Source organism: Mus musculus, chromosome 12, assembly GCF_000001635.26.
Source record: "Mus musculus strain C57BL/6J chromosome 12, GRCm38.p6 C57BL/6J".
Lineage (NCBI taxonomy): Eukaryota > Metazoa > Chordata > Mammalia > Rodentia > Muridae > Mus > Mus musculus.
In genome coordinates, this window is record NC_000078.6 from 34852501 (window position 1) to 34869013 (window position 16513).

The following is a 16513-nucleotide window of genomic DNA, read 5'->3' on the forward strand; positions in this document are numbered from 1 at the left end:
GTCATAAAAAGATAATATTCATGCTTTCAAAGATTGGTATGTGGGCTCACATGAAGTGCTAAGCCCACTGTAGGTGTCTCATACAACTTAACGTATTATAAAACATTAAACAAAGCCTTCCAAGTTAGTTCTGCTTGCCTCACACAAAGAGTCAAATGATCCATGTGTACCTAATAAAGCACCATACATCCCAGCAATGCTTTAGTGCTAGGAATAAAATAAATATAAAAATATCCAGATTACAACAAAAGTGGAAAGGATATCTGGTGAAATAAAATATTTACTAGTTACAATCAGATTCTTCACTCCCTAAAACGTGCCATTTAAAACAAGGCAATACATTTTGTAGCCACATCTAGAAGTCTGCTAGAACCTCTAGGCAGCAGGCATTATCCTGACACGTGCTGACTGGCATGTTCTATATCTCTGCCTAGAAATCACTATCTTAGGAAGGCAGTAGCAGGTGATGAAGACAGTCAAGAGCTGTGTACTGAGAAACATCAGATACACATCCCAGCTCTGTCCCTGGGAGCAAGGCTTCACGCAAGTATTGCTTTTCTCTTCCCTTTCCCCCCTCAATCTTCTTCATAGACATTCTCATTTGTAATCATGGGTATGTGTGTGGACATGTCCACATGAGTACAGATGCCTGAAAACACCAGACAGTTCAGATTGCACTAGCGTTGTTAAACGGGCAGTTGTGAGATATCTGATGTGTGTGCTGATGAGTTTTGTCTACTTGACACAGGCCTAGCACAATCTCGGAAAATGACTCTCAATTGAGGAACTGCCTCCATCAGATTATCCTGTGGGCATGTCTTAGGTGTTTTCCTTATTGCTAACGGATGCAGAAGAGCCCGTACCTCTGTTGGCAAACCGACCTTAAGTTGGTATCCTGAACTGAGTCAGAAAAGTAGTTGAGCAAGCCAGTACATGCCATCCCTCCATGGTCACTGCCTAGGTTCCTGCCTCCAGTCTCCTGTTTGACTTCCTAATAAGACTCCCTCAGTGACGGTGTGTGCCCTGGCAGTTGTAAGATAAAGTTGCTTTTGGTCAGAAACAGGAATAGAAAACAAACCAGACTAATGCAGGTGCTAGGAACTAAACGTGGGTCTTCTGCAAGAGAAGTATGCCCTACTGGGCCAGATTCCCCCCCTCCCCCCACAATCTCTTCCTCTATAGTATGCAAACCTTTCCTGAGCATTTTCCTGCCCAGCAAGATTCACAAAGCAATGGACTTGACTCCTTAACACATTGCCTATCTCTTGTTTGCCAGGAAGCCAGCACAGCTGCGAGACACAGCTCCAGTGGTGCTGAGCTGCTAATGCTGTCATTCCGTCTCTCTCTTCGGGACTTGGACTCTGAGGGTTGCATTCTTGGGGAATTCTGCATTATGATTTGTTTTATGTATTTTTGAGAAAAGTAATCTGAGGCTTTTTACGAAAGTCTTGAACTTACAATCTCTTCTGCTTTTAGGGAAATAACTTCATCTGGCCTATTTGGAAGTCTTCTTTATGACCTAGAAATCTTGATAAACACTAAAAGAGGCCATGACTCCAAAAATCTTCTTGGGGTATCCTTCCACTAAGCAAATTCAAATAGAACAGAGTAAACTTAGAGATAATTGAAGAACTCCAAATGGCCAGGCCAAAATGGTAACAGATTCAAGGTCTCTTTTACAATACTCTTAGAGGTCTCTGAATATGTAGTTTAAATATAGGGAGGTCATACATGGTATACCCTTGGTGGAATAAAATTCAGTAAATAAGATAGATTGGCTAAAATAACATTTTCCTACTGTATAGTAAAGTAAGTTAAGTATTAATATTTGCTATTCATAAAGGGCCTGTTGAGAAATTTTCTGTTTGTCTTCTGTGTTTTCAAAGTTCAAATACTGCCAGCCTAAAAGCAGACTGTCACATAAAAATGTGTTTGCTTTGATAGAGACATTCTTTAGATTCTTTGAATTGGAATTATAAGACTAATAATAAAAATAAAATCTGTTCTATTTGTGCTCTCTAATTGTGACTGAAGTTGTAACCCTGAAAGGTAATGAAAAATCAAATACATGACCAGAGGCAAAAGGATATAATTGGTACTTTTTAAACAACTACTACTCTACTGCTGTCCTGTGAAGCCTGTATAAACAAAGAAGCAACTTGACCACTAGTCAGTCTGAGCTGCAAGATTCCTTGATCACCATGCCTATTCACTCCTCCCTCGCCAACTCGTTATCTTCTTTCGGGCCACCAAGTAATGCTACTTTGTCTACTATAAGTTTGTGGAAATGTTGCAGCCTGTCATATTCTCTGCTTGCTGGGAGCTCACTAATATTTGTATCTGTTTGTGCCAAGAGCCCAAATGTATGCATGCATGTGTGTATACACATACACACAAACACACACCACACACACAACACGTACATACTTACTTCTGAAAGCTAAAGGGCCTCACTCTATGTGAGTCCATTTCTCAGGGACGTCTTCCTATGCGACTCCACTTTTCTCCCTATCATCTCTCCATCAGAGAAAGTGAGGAACTCTCAACCCTTTCTTGTACTCCCTTCTCAATGCCATCCTCACCCTGAAGTCTTGACATCAACAAGAATAGGACTTTTGTTGGAATCAAAAAAGCTCAACCCAAGAATCCTCATCAAGAAAATTTTCAACGCAATACAATTTTCTCCTCCCCACCCCACCCCCCCAAAAATGATTTCTTATTTTTGTCAAATTGATAAGAGTTTTTCGACCTTGTTCTATTAGTAGCTAGAATAATTTAAAGAAAAAAATATACATGAAATAACAGCACAGATTCTAACATGCATTTCAAACTCAATATATTATTCCTATCATTGACATTATTTCTACTACTATTAAGCTTCAGGAACTGAAATTAGATCTGTTAAGATGTAAAAAAAATCTAGTCAATATTGTTGAAGTCAGAATCACATTCTGATTCGATACTGTATTCTAAGGGGCTGTCATGCATAGAAACAAATGCCAATGAATTCCACTCTGAAAACAGTTTTGCATAGTAGTATTTTTAGCTTCTCAAAACTGGCCTGATTCTCCTTTCGCTGGATGAAAAGAATCCCCTCTGAAATTTCTAACGTAGCAAACAAAGTTCGGAGAACATTTCTGATTCCAGCAGGTGGTCACAGGCATGAGGTTAGGGTGACAGCCAGCAGTGTTGATGTCACTCAGAATCCTGCCAAGGGCCTAGGGATGGGACACTGTTCGCTGTGCTGATAACTCACAAGTGATCTTTCCTTCCTTCTGTGCAGTCCTTGTAGCTAATTTTTACCTCTAACAATTCATATTCACTTTCTATTGCCTCAAACAGACTGACACATGGGTATCCGATGCTGTGTTCAACCCATGAGTTTTGATAATGTCAGGCATAAGTGCAACTAAAGTAGGAGTTAGACCCTAGCTCCAATAGTCTTGGGGTATCAGAGACATAGACAGGTCTTTGTGGGCACCTAAAGGCTCATTTATTTCCCTAGAAGTCACTTAATAATTTTTTATGAAAATATGCGTGATGCTAATAAATAATAATTTTCTATCCAACTGAATCACACATAATGTAGGTAATACTCAGCCACCTCACTGACTAAAATGGCAAGCTTCACAGTAAAGAGTCTGGGACATTATCACAGTCCCACACCAAAGACACAAAGAAGAACGTGGTGCCTGAGAGCCAGCCCATCCACAGGAAACATCTCTGATGCTCATAAGGGTACAAGGATCCAGAACCAGGGAGGTGAACATCAAAATCAAAGCTAAGTTTCACTCTGGGACTGCTCAAGAAGCAGCACCCAAGGACTTAAAAAAGAAGAAGAACTGGATGACAGGAGATATGCATATGTGCACAGATATACACATATGTAGATGCAGCTATCTCTTAAAGAATAACGTAAGCAAGCAAACAAGAGAGCAAAATGTAATGCCACAAAAATTCAGTGTGCTTCCCATGGCAACTTCCAAAAGTCAAATGGCTCTTCCCAGCATAAGTGACATGAAAGCATTTATGGAAACATGTTGCCTTCTATTTTCTCTATAAAAAAAAATCATTTTTTCCATTTTATGTTTTTGGTTATCTGTCTCAAGTGCCATTTTAAACTCAAAATAACCAACAAAAAAACTGTATTGGTTAAGTCATTCAAAGGGTGTTCACATATACTTTGCCAAAATAAAATATTCATATCTACCGAGTGATGTGTCTACCCTAAGAGAAAAAAAAAAATGAAACTGGGGATAATAGCAAACAACAAAAAAAAACAGATACCATACACTTCTAAAAATAAGTGGATTCGAAATCTTCCAGACTTAGATCCCAAGTGTCCCTCAACTGACAAGAAGTCATGCTGTTTCTCATCTCGTGGATGTGTGACAATTCTTCTCATATGTCACCCAGAATGACACCAGTGCCTAAGAGCTTAGGATTATTTTCCTATGAGGCTGATGTGAGGAATGATCACTCTAGTTATTATGGAGTCTTAGCATTTTCAAAGATTATAATAGTTTCTCTGAGTAACCCCGTTTATACTAGCGTTCCCTGTACAACCCTGGAATAGATGTTACAGTTTACACCACAGTTCACATCTCTATGTTTTGTGTTACTAATTAACCAATGCAATTTGTGTCAGAAATGAAAGATGGTGAATGAGAAAGAGATGAGAATAAACCAAAATTTGTTTTCACTGGCAGACAACAGGCACAACTGTTTCTATGGTGAACAGTTTCATCTATATTATAGTCCAGAGGACTCACACGTAAGCCAACTGATTTAATTCAGTTATTTTAAAATAGTGTTAACATTTTGTGTTACACACACACACTCACACATATATTCATACAAATACTCACACACACATATCATGTACACTCACATGCATACACACACACACTCATACACATACACAATAACGCACAAATCAACTAGAAAAGTCATGTCACCTTACTCAGCAGAGGGGAAGAAAGGTACCCTGGGAGGCTGACATACAGAAACAACCCCATTTGAGATGGGAGGATGTGTTCTTCATTATCAGCTTTCCATGATCCTCAAAAGACCAACTTAGGACAAACGCTTTATTGTACAGATAATAAAACCAAGGCCAAACAAGTCCAAAGAACTTAGCCAACATCACTTTATGTTTCCAGTTGAGCCTTTGAATGAATGTTTCTTGAAAGAACATGTTGCATTTTTTGAAAATGATTCATTTCTTCCTCTTAATTCATGAAACAATTCTTTTCTGATCTCCATTTTTTAAAAAAACAGACTAAAAACTTCAATCATAATTTTTGAATGTATTCAGAGATGACAAAATATTTTTCCTATTGTTCCTTCATATTGTTCCACTCTTATGAGCATTTCTAAACACCTGAATGTAGTTTCTTTTTACTTCCGTACTTAGCAATTTGGAGACCATTGTGGATTTGGAAGCTACTAATTGTCTAAAGAAAAAAGAAACAACGTCAGTGGTACACGTTGGCACACTGAAGGCAAGAAAAAGCACTTAATTGCTATGACTTGGGAGCAAAGAAAAAGAAGCAAATGAACACGTAATACAGCCTTTCAAAGAGACACGTGAAGGTGCTCTTCACATGGAGAGGAATGTGAATACTTTCAACACTGAGTCCCCAAGTCTGTAATTACTACCTGGCCCAAAGACCAAGCAGAGCGTCTCCATAACCTATCCATTGCCTTTAGCTTAAATAGCTCTTACACTTGATGCCAGCCACTTCCTTACATAAAGCAAAATGGAGAAGGGGGTTTCTTTACATTGTGACTCAAATTACCAACCATTACAACTATGTTTTTTAAATGTTTCAAGGGTCAGACCACAAAGGCCAAAAGTAAGTGAAGCTACCCGTTTCTGCCTAGGGAAATCTATCAGTAGTTCTTTCCCAGGTAAGTCATCTCATTACCTTGTGTAGGTTGTTTGTTTTAGTACCTCCCCTGACTGTGACATCAGCCTAGTTCCTTCTTTGGTCAGGAGCAGGAGGTAATGACATTGGCCAAAGCTTTTAAGAGAAATGACACAGAAACCTGAGCTTACTTCAGGTTTGTCCAAACAGCATGTGTGTGACTCCTACACAATGGTCTCTTAACTCTGTACTACCACTGCATTCTGATTTTTTTTTCAGCCAACAACCAAATAGCTCTAACAGCTATCAATTAATCCACCTATACTTATTTGGAGCATGTATTGTGCAAATCATTCCAGTTGCTAAATTTTTAAGGCATTTCCACCTTTAAAAAACAACTTTGGCTGCTTCTCTTTGTACCAGCCTTCTCAAATTTCTGAATGCACTTGGTCTATTTTCATTTTTCTAAGGCAAAAGACATAGCCAATAAGACAAATAGGCAACCTACAGATTGGGAAAAAAATATTCACTAACCCAACATCTGATAGAGGGCTAATATCCAAAATATATAAAAAGCCCAAGAAGCTAACCACCAAAAACTCAAACAACCCAATCAAAAAAAAAAAAAAGGATATAAAACTAAACCGAGAATTCCCAGCAAAGGAATCTTGAATGGCTGAGAAACACCTTAAGAAATGTTCAAAGTCCTTATTGGTCAGAGAAATGAAAATCAAAATGACCCTGAGATTCCACCTTACACCAATCAGAATGGTCAAAATCTCATATGACAGCACATGTTGGTGACAATGTGGAGAAAGAGGAACACTCCTCCATTGCTGGTCAGATTACAAACTAGTACAAACACTCTGGAAATCAATCTGAAAAAGTTCCTCAGAAAATTGGTACTAGATCTACCTGAAAACCCAGCAATTACCATTCTTGGGAATATACCTACAAGATGTCTCACCATGCCTCAGGGGCACGTGTTCCACTATGTTCATAGCAGCCTTATTTGTGATAGCTAGAAGCTGTAAACAACCCAGATGTCCCATAACAGAAGCATGGATACAGAAAATGTGGTTCATTTACACAATGGAATACTACTCAGCTGTTAAGAAAGACAACATCCTGAGTTTTGCAGTCAAATGACTGGAACTAGAAAATATCATCCTGAGTGAGGTACCTCAGACCCAAAAGGACATGCATGATATGGACTCACTAATAAGTGGATATTAGCAAAAAAAAAAAAAAAAAGTGGCAAATACCCAAGATACGGCCCACAGAACTCAAAAAGGTCAGCAAGCTGAGGGTCCAAGTGAGGATGCCTCAGTCCCACTTGGGAGGGAGAAGAAACCAACCACAAGAGGGTACAGAGGGATCTGGGAGGGAAAGGGGATGGGGGGATGGCACAGAGAGGGGAACATGATCGGATATTGGGTGGAGTAAAAGAACTGAAATTCCTAAGGGCCAGCAGAAAGAATGGAAACATGCAACTTGGGGAGGTAGAATGTTTGGGGGAACTCTCCAGAATGTACCAAAGACATGGGAGGTGAGAGACTCTCAGGACTCAAAGAGAGGGACCTTAGATGAAATGCCCTACACTGGGGAGAGGGAACTTGTAGAGCCCACCTCCAGCAGAAAGACAGGGCATCAAGTGAGGAACGGGTTGCCATCCCACAGTCAAAACTCTGACCCATAATTGTTCCTGTCTGAAAGAACTGCAGGGATGGAAAGGGAGAGAAGCCTGAGGAAAAGAAGGTCCAGTGACAGGCCCAAAGTGGGATCCAGCTCAAGGAGAGGCACCAAGACCTGACACTAATACTGAGTCTAAGGAGGACTCACAAAGAGGGACCTATCATGACTGTCCTCCTAAAAACCCAACAAGCAGCTGAAAGAGTCAGATGTAGATATTTGCACCCAACAAATGGACAGAAGCTGCTGACCCCTGTGGTTGAATTAGGGGAAAGCTGGAAGAAGCTGAGGAGGAGGGTGACCCTGTAGGAAGACCAGCAGTCTCAATTAACCTGGATCCTGAAGAGCTCTCAAACACTGGACCACCAACCAGGCAGCATACACCAGCTGATATGAGACCCCCAACACATATATGGAAGAGGACTGCTGGGTCTGGGTTTAGTCAGAGAAGACGCACCTAACCCTCAGAGACTGGAGACCCCAGGAAGTTTAGAAGTCTGGTATGGTAGGGGTTGAGGGTGGGGATGTCCTTGTGGAGACAGGGGGTGGAGAGGAGGTATGGGATGTGGAACAGTTGCAGAGTGGACTGGGCAGGGAATAAAATCATCGGGAGTTTAAAATAAATTAATAAATAAATAAATTCCAAATAACAAAAAATGATAATATTTATTTTGGCTCACTTTCAGGGATTCTGGTCTGTGGTCTCTTAGCCCAGCCACTCTGAGCCAATGGTAGGGAAAAAGGATCAAGGTTATCTGTTCTCTCATGTGGCCAGGAAGCATAGGCAGACATAGGAAGTGGTGGCAGCATATTATCCTCATCAACAGTCACAATTCCCTCCCTCTAGACTCACCTCTTAAGGCTCCACTACATCCAAACAGTGCCACAGGCTGGTGGCCAAACTTGAACATCTGGCCTTTGGGAGACACTTAAGATCTGATAAACAAATACAGTAAACACTCTCCCAGTTGTCCTCTTCCTTTCATGGGCATGGACATTTCATATAAAATATCTACTCTAGATGACAAAGGTTCACTGGCCATTCCTCTTAAAGGTAGAAGCAATCAGACTTCAATAACAAACAAGAGAAGACCAAATCGTGAGCAGTAAAGATTTCCAAACTCTGAACAATGATAAGTAACAAGAAAGGAAACTTTAGTTCCTCTCAGTTTTACCACTTCATTTAGCCATTTGGAAACTGCTGGAATTTTTAAGCTATGGATGGTATAGAGCAAAATCAGAGAAGTACCATTACTGGGGTGAGCAGGGGAGGGTGTCTCACCTGTGAGCCTGGTTGTGATGGATTTCTTGGGAGTCAAGCTGTCTCTGGATATGGGAGGAGGTCTGCTCCTGTCTCTGGGTATGGGAGGAAGTCTGCCCTGGAATAAACAAATCAATGAAAGAGAGAAGTCCCTCATTTCAGTGACTGGAGCAAAGACTAAGAAGAAGATGAACATATTATATGGCTCTATGTATACAAAATGGCTAGAACAGAGCTCACTGTGGCAGCAAAACTATAACCCCTGTAACCAGGAGGTGGAAACAAGAGGACCAGCAAGCTGTCCAATGCCATCCTTAGCTACATAGCAAGTTGAAGCCACCCTGGGCTACTTGAGACCCTGTCTCAAGAAAAATTAAATGTCATAACAAATCACTCTAAAAAAAAAACCAAAAGTAGAATAGTTGAGAGATGGAAATATTCAAATATCAAAATGTTCTTAGGTTGATATCACTACCAAGGCATTACACAACTCTGAGCATAGACTAAAGACATGGTTCAGTTTACATGGGTGAAGTGTATGCTGTGTGAATTATATCTCAGTAAAGCTATAGCCAAAGAACACAGACACATTTGGGTAAATAGAACACCAAGAAAAGCATATTCAAAGTGTAGCTTAGTAAAGTGTGTGATGACCCTCTCTCTCTCTCTCTCTCTCTCTCTCTCTCTCTCTCTCTCTCACACACACACACACACACACACACACACACACACTACTGCTCCTCATGCCTGTTCTCATAGCTCTGAGACAACATGGCCTTTCCCACCTGAGAGACTTGCTGTTCCCCAAGTATTAAGGCCAGTTGGTTTGTTTGACTTTCTAGCCACACATTATGCATCCTCAAGAAATCTCTCAGCTTAGTCCTCCTTTCTCCAAGAGTTTAAACACAAGTCAGCCTAAAGGGAGCAACACAGTGGCGCCCCCTCTGAACTGTGGTTTCCTCCTCCCCAACAGTGACATCAATGTTCAACTACATGTTCAACTGTGTTAGCATTTTAACTGCCTCCCCCTCCAGTGACTACATGTCTCATGACAGTAAGAGCTACACCAGTCTTACATGCTAGGAAAGGAGAAAGTGTCCACTTACTTAGCCACTGGGTAAGTAAAAAGATTGATAATACTTAACTGGTCAACACAAGGAGTTCACGGCATGGCTTCCAAGGTAGGCAGAATTTAATGTGCAAAATGAATGCATGGGAGGTAAAACATTCTAGTCAACATTATAATGAAATCAAATGTCCCATTTTCTTCATGGTTAACCATTTCATTAAAACCAGACAGAATCTTAGGTCAAATTCAATCTGGTTGAATTTAAGTATACACACTTTTAGGTACATTAGTATAATTAAAACCCACTAAAAGGCTACTCACTAATAGGACTATTAGTTGGTAATTTTAAAAAAGGACAAATAAAAAAGTCCTTTTGGCATTGAACTTAGCATCTAGCATGAGATGAAAAGTCGAGCTACAACAGTGCTAAAATTCATGTTTAAAAAAGATAAAAAACAAAAGAAAATCCAGGCATGTGAAGAAATGCTTGATGCAGTATATATGAGTTTAAAGTGTTTCGAATACAAAGTTCAGTGTTCAAAAATAAAACCTAGGAGTTCAGTGAGGCGTAAGCAGTGTGGATTTTAACTACAAAGTCTTCTGCAATAGCCACACAAATAACAGACAGGAAGAAATCACAGGACTCAAATCCCCATCTTATCACAGGGTCAATTTCCTCAACGTTTCTAGGAAACTAGGGGCATGAATTTTATTTGTTCTCTTGTTAAAATGAAATTCAGAGAGAGGGAAACAAACACATCATCTTTGAAGGATAATCTCCTAAGAGTCTGGGTCTGCAGTGGTAGAATGGTAAAGGGAAGAAGGGGAGGCATAAAGCATAGTAGATGGCACCTTAAGATGAAGAGGTGGGTACCATGAGGGGAAGAGAAGGAGGGGGAATCGATTCTCCGATACATTAATTATAAAGAATAAAGAAACAAGGCACAAATAAAGACTCAGTAGGTAGATCTCACACATAACCCTGTAATTTAGTTAAAACGTGGTATCAAATCCTTTATTCCTGCTATGTATATTATGGAGTCTTGGAACACTGCAGAGACCTTAGAGACAGCCTTCCTGGAGCTCCTGTTTCTGTCAAGGGTCTGCCTATGGTTGACATGCTTCTAACAATCACTTGCACATGCTGTGGTCCTGAGGAAAATGTTCTGAACAGAACAAGACAGCTGAGTCTTCCCAATGCTACTGTAGGCCTCAGAGACCATTCATTCTGGCTCTGTCTTGCTTCACACCTGGGAAGGCTTGGGTCCCTAGAGCTTAGTTGTGCTGCATTCATATCATCACAGTTAGCACACTGTTTCTGCTCAGTTGTCCAAAACATTTGGAACACCGATTACAGTCCCTAGAGTAATCAATAATTGTCCTTGTGTTGCTACAGTTTTCCCAGCCCAGGGTCCAAGATGTTTGAGGTAAAGAACTGTTTCCTACTGGATACACCTATGGCAGTGGCTCTGACACAGAGAACTCTGACATCTGCAGCTGTATTCAGAATGTAGAAGATATGACAAAATGATTGTAGAAGCTTTACATTTTGCTAAAGTTGAAAATACAGCTCAAGAGTAACTGGATCTCAATTGTGCACAAGAGTTTTATGAACTATTCTGAAAATTTGTGCTGTAAAATTGACAAAAAAATATTGCCTACAAAGCTTATGATATATACATAAATCAAAGCAAAATATCAATAACAATCAAATTTCAGGTGGAGTCTAAAATACATTTCATTCACAAAATGGTTTCTTTAGTGAGAAGCATACTATCAAAATAAAAAACTAAAAGAATGGCTGGAAAACACTTCTTTGCACGGGGTTTTAAATTATAACTTTTGATACATCTCTGAATTCACGTATTAATTCCAGTAGTTCATTTTACATAAATATATAACTGGCAAAATCTAGTGCATAGCGCAACTAGCACTAATAAACAGGCTAATCCTAGTTATTGCACTATTAAACACTGGATGTTTTGAACATCAGAGGGATTAAGGTTCTCACTTACCAATCTTAAGCAACTCAACTTAAAATTCCAAAAGCAAAACCAAGGATTGGCCCAAAGCAAGAGGGATCCCTGGGCAGCCTTAACACCCGGAGAAGCCAAGAGATAGAAGCTATGGAAGCAGGGCTACCAGATTCTGCAAGGAAAACCTAGTAATACAAGATGCCCACTTCTGGCTTTGGCGGTGATGGTGATGGTGGTGGTGATGGTGTGTATTGTTTTGTTTTGTTGCTTGATACAGGGTCTCTCCATATAGCTCTAGTTGTCCTGGAACTTACAAGTAGTAAACCAGATGGTCCTGGGACTCACAAAGTCTCTGCCTCCAGACACAAGCATTAAAGGTATGCCCACCACCACACCCAACAGGATGCTCACTTCATTTTAATTTCACAAAGAGGAAAAATAATTTTGTTGTTATAAATATTGCATGGGACATAGCTCTACTCCACAATTACTTGTTCTAAGCATGAAATTTAAATTTAACTGAGTTTCTTGAAACTCATCTGCCAACCAAGACAGAGGTAGGCACACAGACTCTGATTCACAGCCTACCTCCAACAAGGAAGGACCTTGTACATGTTCTCCAAATGCTGAGAGTCAGTTGGAATCCAAAATCCTTGTTATAAGACCAAAATTAGATAATGTACACTTGTAGATTTTTACTTATATTGTTGTGTTTAATAATTCTGTCTGGGTTCACCTAAACTGGGGAGTCATTTTACAGTGAGATTATTAATTTTAATCTCAATTGCTCTTCCCTGAACCCAGGAGACATAAACAGTATTCAAAAGTCTTACATTATTAACCCAGACAGAAAACTCAGATTCACTTGGAGAAAACTTCTACAGCTAATTGATAGCCATCACCAGTAAACTCCTCACCTTCAGAAATCGGTGGTTTCCACCGAAAAGTGGGGTTTTCTGTGGCCAATAAACTAAACTGAAAACTCTCCAGCCAACTGTAATAAACACAGAATTGAAAGCTAATAAAACACCATGGGGCATTTCAAGGTAACTCAGCGGGAGAGAGCTCACCAGTATAGATGTGTTTACAGATGGTGACTGAAGATATAATAATAATTAATCTGCTTTTGAACTAATGAACAAATCACATGCTTCCTTAAAATACAAAGCACAAAGCTCTTAGCTGCTAATTAAGTTCAGGAGTGGAATAAACACTTGACTTGAAGTCAAGAATAATGCTCATAAACAATAATATACAGCTGTCTACACCCTACCAGCCTCACTCAGAGGAAACAAGGGCCTTATTCACAAAGCAAGAGCTGACCCATGGCTCTCACTCTCACTTCTCTATCTTAACAAGGCCCATGGTCATTTACTGCTGGATAGATTAGACTTCCTTAAGGAATTTTTGTAAAGTTAACTACTCTAAATTTGGCACAAGAATGCTAAATGTAGCATTTTTTAAAGTAGTGATAATATTTAAAGCATGTTCACTTCAACATAGAAAACAAAAGGGTAAATTCAGTCTGATAAATGGGATACCCTGCCTCCTTTGTAAGTTTTAGAGTTGGCTATATGAATAAGCACTCCTTGTCCAGAACTGATCAGAATCAGATTGACTCTTGTTCGCAGACAACAGAAGAAAGAAGGAAGATGATAGGCGGGTAGACAGAGAGATGAAAGACAGACCAGCAATTGACATACTACATTACAGCCTACACCAACAGCAGGTTTTTTTTTTTAATCTTTTTACTTTTTGTAGGGAAAAATCAAAACATAAATACTTTATGATACATGGGAACTAAGACACTAAAGAAACCATAAGGAAGTTGCCCATAGCCAAAGCTCTATTAGAATACAGCTTTTCAGTGGCTAACACTGTTTTCCTGCACCTGTAACCCAGAGTCCAGATTGTAGAAAATCTAAAATATTTATTATATTGCTCAGAGAGAATGATGTGAGAATGATGATTTCTGAGATGGATAAGAAGACAGATGTCACTTACCACAACCTACTACTGTCTGCAGGAATCGATATAGTGAAGACCAAGACCTGAGAATGGGCAGGGACTCCTTAGCAGGATGCCTTGGCATCTCAGATACCGGTATCCTCTCGTTCTTTCCCTAGTCCTCCTCCATCTGACTATGTGTAGATTGTCCTTCTACAAAACTGATGAGGATGCACTACCTTTACACACTGGTACCTTCCTCTACAAGTCAAAAGAGAAAAAGCAGGGAGGCTGGAAACCTCCTTCCACCCATCACCACCATTGATTCCCTTTGCTTTTGGTAATATATTTTAGCTAAGGCTACTTAGTGAGCTATCTCAAAAGATTAACTATTCTATTTTAAATACGAAAACAAATTACCTGTTCTTTAAGAGGAACAGAAGTATTGAAGGAAAAAGTTACGACAATATGTTTTGTTCTAGAATAAGCAATGGAAATACAGAAATCTTATAGGAAATAACAGTTGGGAGGCAGGACAAACAGAATCAGATCAAACTCTTTGATTCTCAAAGATATGTATATATATATACCCACAAGCATTCCTACCTCATAGCTTCACCAGGCCCACAGATTTTCACATGGAATTACTAAGAAACAATAGCTAGGTAGTCTGCTGAAAGGTCATTGTGGCATCCTCTGATTTTAAAATATGGTACTCCTTATAATAAGGTATGGCTCCAGAAAATTTCTGAATATTTTTCATTATTTTATAGGCTAGATTTCTGAAAGGGAAAATTATTTGAGATTTCAAGTCCACGGAGCTGCAGAAAAACTAAGATAAAAGTAGGTAGTACCACCATGCCTCAGTCCCAGGCCATCACTCTATGGTGACAAGAAGGTGAAAGACTTAGACAACAGTTACCAGATCGCCTACCGTCTGCTTAGTCAATAGAATCGTAATTGCCTCTAACCACAACCAAGAAAGGTGATCATCATCTCACAGAAGATAAACTACGCCCCCTTAAAAACTCCTCCTCAAAACACTACCACCCTCAGACTGTCTGCCCTTCCCAAAATCTGATTATGTGCGCAATGATTCATTGCAGGCACTCTGTGAATTAGTTATTTCCAACATACATAAAGAAAATCTGCATCTGGAGAAATAGTCCCTATTGAGCCCCCCAACTCTATAATCTTTTAAAAATTCTTATATAAGGCTATATTTGTGGCTATTTATAACTTTTAAACAATGATATCATAAAAATTTCAGAGCCCAACAGAACACAAAGCCAAGGTCACTGAACAGTTGATCCTGTTGAACCAGCTCTTCTAGATGTCTTGGAGGAGAGAATAAACTTACCAGGTTGTGCAGCCTTTTGCTTGCATGATAGCGCTAATATCTACACTTGGAGAAACCCTGTCTACCATCAGAGCCTTCACCCTATTGCCATCTTCACCCAGATCCTGTGACTCACAAGGAGCATCTTAGAAGTAAAATATTGTCATCCTCACTTCCAAATAGAAGGATGATCTCAAAGTGTCAGTTCAACTTACAATCAAAATCTTGTCTATTCCAGGGTAAACTCTACAAGCATTTTCCCAATAGAATTATCAAGATATATGTTGTGTGGGCCCCATGATGATTTTAGAGCAGAAATTATACAATATGGCTTAAATAGGCTTTTGTGGGTTGGCCTGGAAACCTAACACTGTTACTATGGAAAATGTTCAAACTCCACAAACAACTCTGTTCCCAGTGAACTTTTGAATGCAGCCTATTTTTTAAATTAGGGGGTTGCATATTTATTTAGACTTAAATTATACAAAATGAAGTTATTAGGTAGAAAATATTATAATTAGGATTCTAGACTTGCATTGATAAATGTCCCTCTACCATCTTGGATATGATGGATTTAAATAGAAGAGGTTGCATCCTCTTACAGTGCCAAGCAATGATACAAAATCAAAATTAAATATGTTCCAGATTCTATTTTAAATTTGTATTAGGCTATGTATTGGAACATAATCACTCACTGTACCAAAATCGTCCATTTTCACATCTTTGGGATCATTAGGAAAAATGTTCAAAGCAGTGGTAAGAGTGGGTATCTAGGAAGCCTCAACTAGCTAGCAAAAAATTCTTTGTGAATATGTAAAGTTGAATACAAATCTTTAAAATTTTGTGTTTACATGAAACTCAAGAAGAATGAAGACTGAAGTGTGGACACTATGCCCCTCCTTAGAAGTGGGAACAAAACACCCATGGAAGGAGTTACAGAGACAAAGTTTGGAGCTGAGATGAAAGGATGGACCATGTAGAGACTGCCATATCCAGGGATCCACCCCATAATCAGCATCCAAACGCTGACATCATTGCACACACTAGCAAGATTTTATCGAAAGGACCCAGATGTAGCTGTCTCTTGTGAGACTATGCCGGGGCCTAACAAACACAGAAGTGGATGCTCACAGTCAGCTAATGGATGGATCACAGGGCTCCCAATGGAGGAGCTAGAGAAAGTACCCAAGGAGCTAAAGGGATCTGCAACCCTATAGGTGGAACAACATTATGAACTAACCAGTACCCCGGAGCTCTTGACTCTAGCTGCATATGTATCAAAAGATGGCCTAGTTGGCCATCACTGGAAAGAGAGGCCCATTGGACACGCAAACTCTATATGCCCCAGTACAGGGGAAC

General features: G+C 39.7%; 1 protein-coding gene across 5 annotated transcripts in view; it reads right to left on the minus strand.

The window, feature by feature from the left end:
- Hdac9 (histone deacetylase 9) overlaps positions 1–16513 on the minus strand; it is an 869516-nt gene that overhangs the window by 804921 nt on the left and 48082 nt on the right. The window contains exon 2 of one of the 5 annotated variants that reach the window (XM_030246984.1): positions 8845–8941. The exons of 3 other annotated variants lie outside the window; for them this stretch is intronic. The gene's annotated coding sequence lies outside the window, so the exon portion shown is untranslated. The remainder of the gene's footprint in view (positions 1–8844; positions 8942–16513) is intronic. One more of the 5 variants, XM_006515264.4, reaches the window with a different exon arrangement.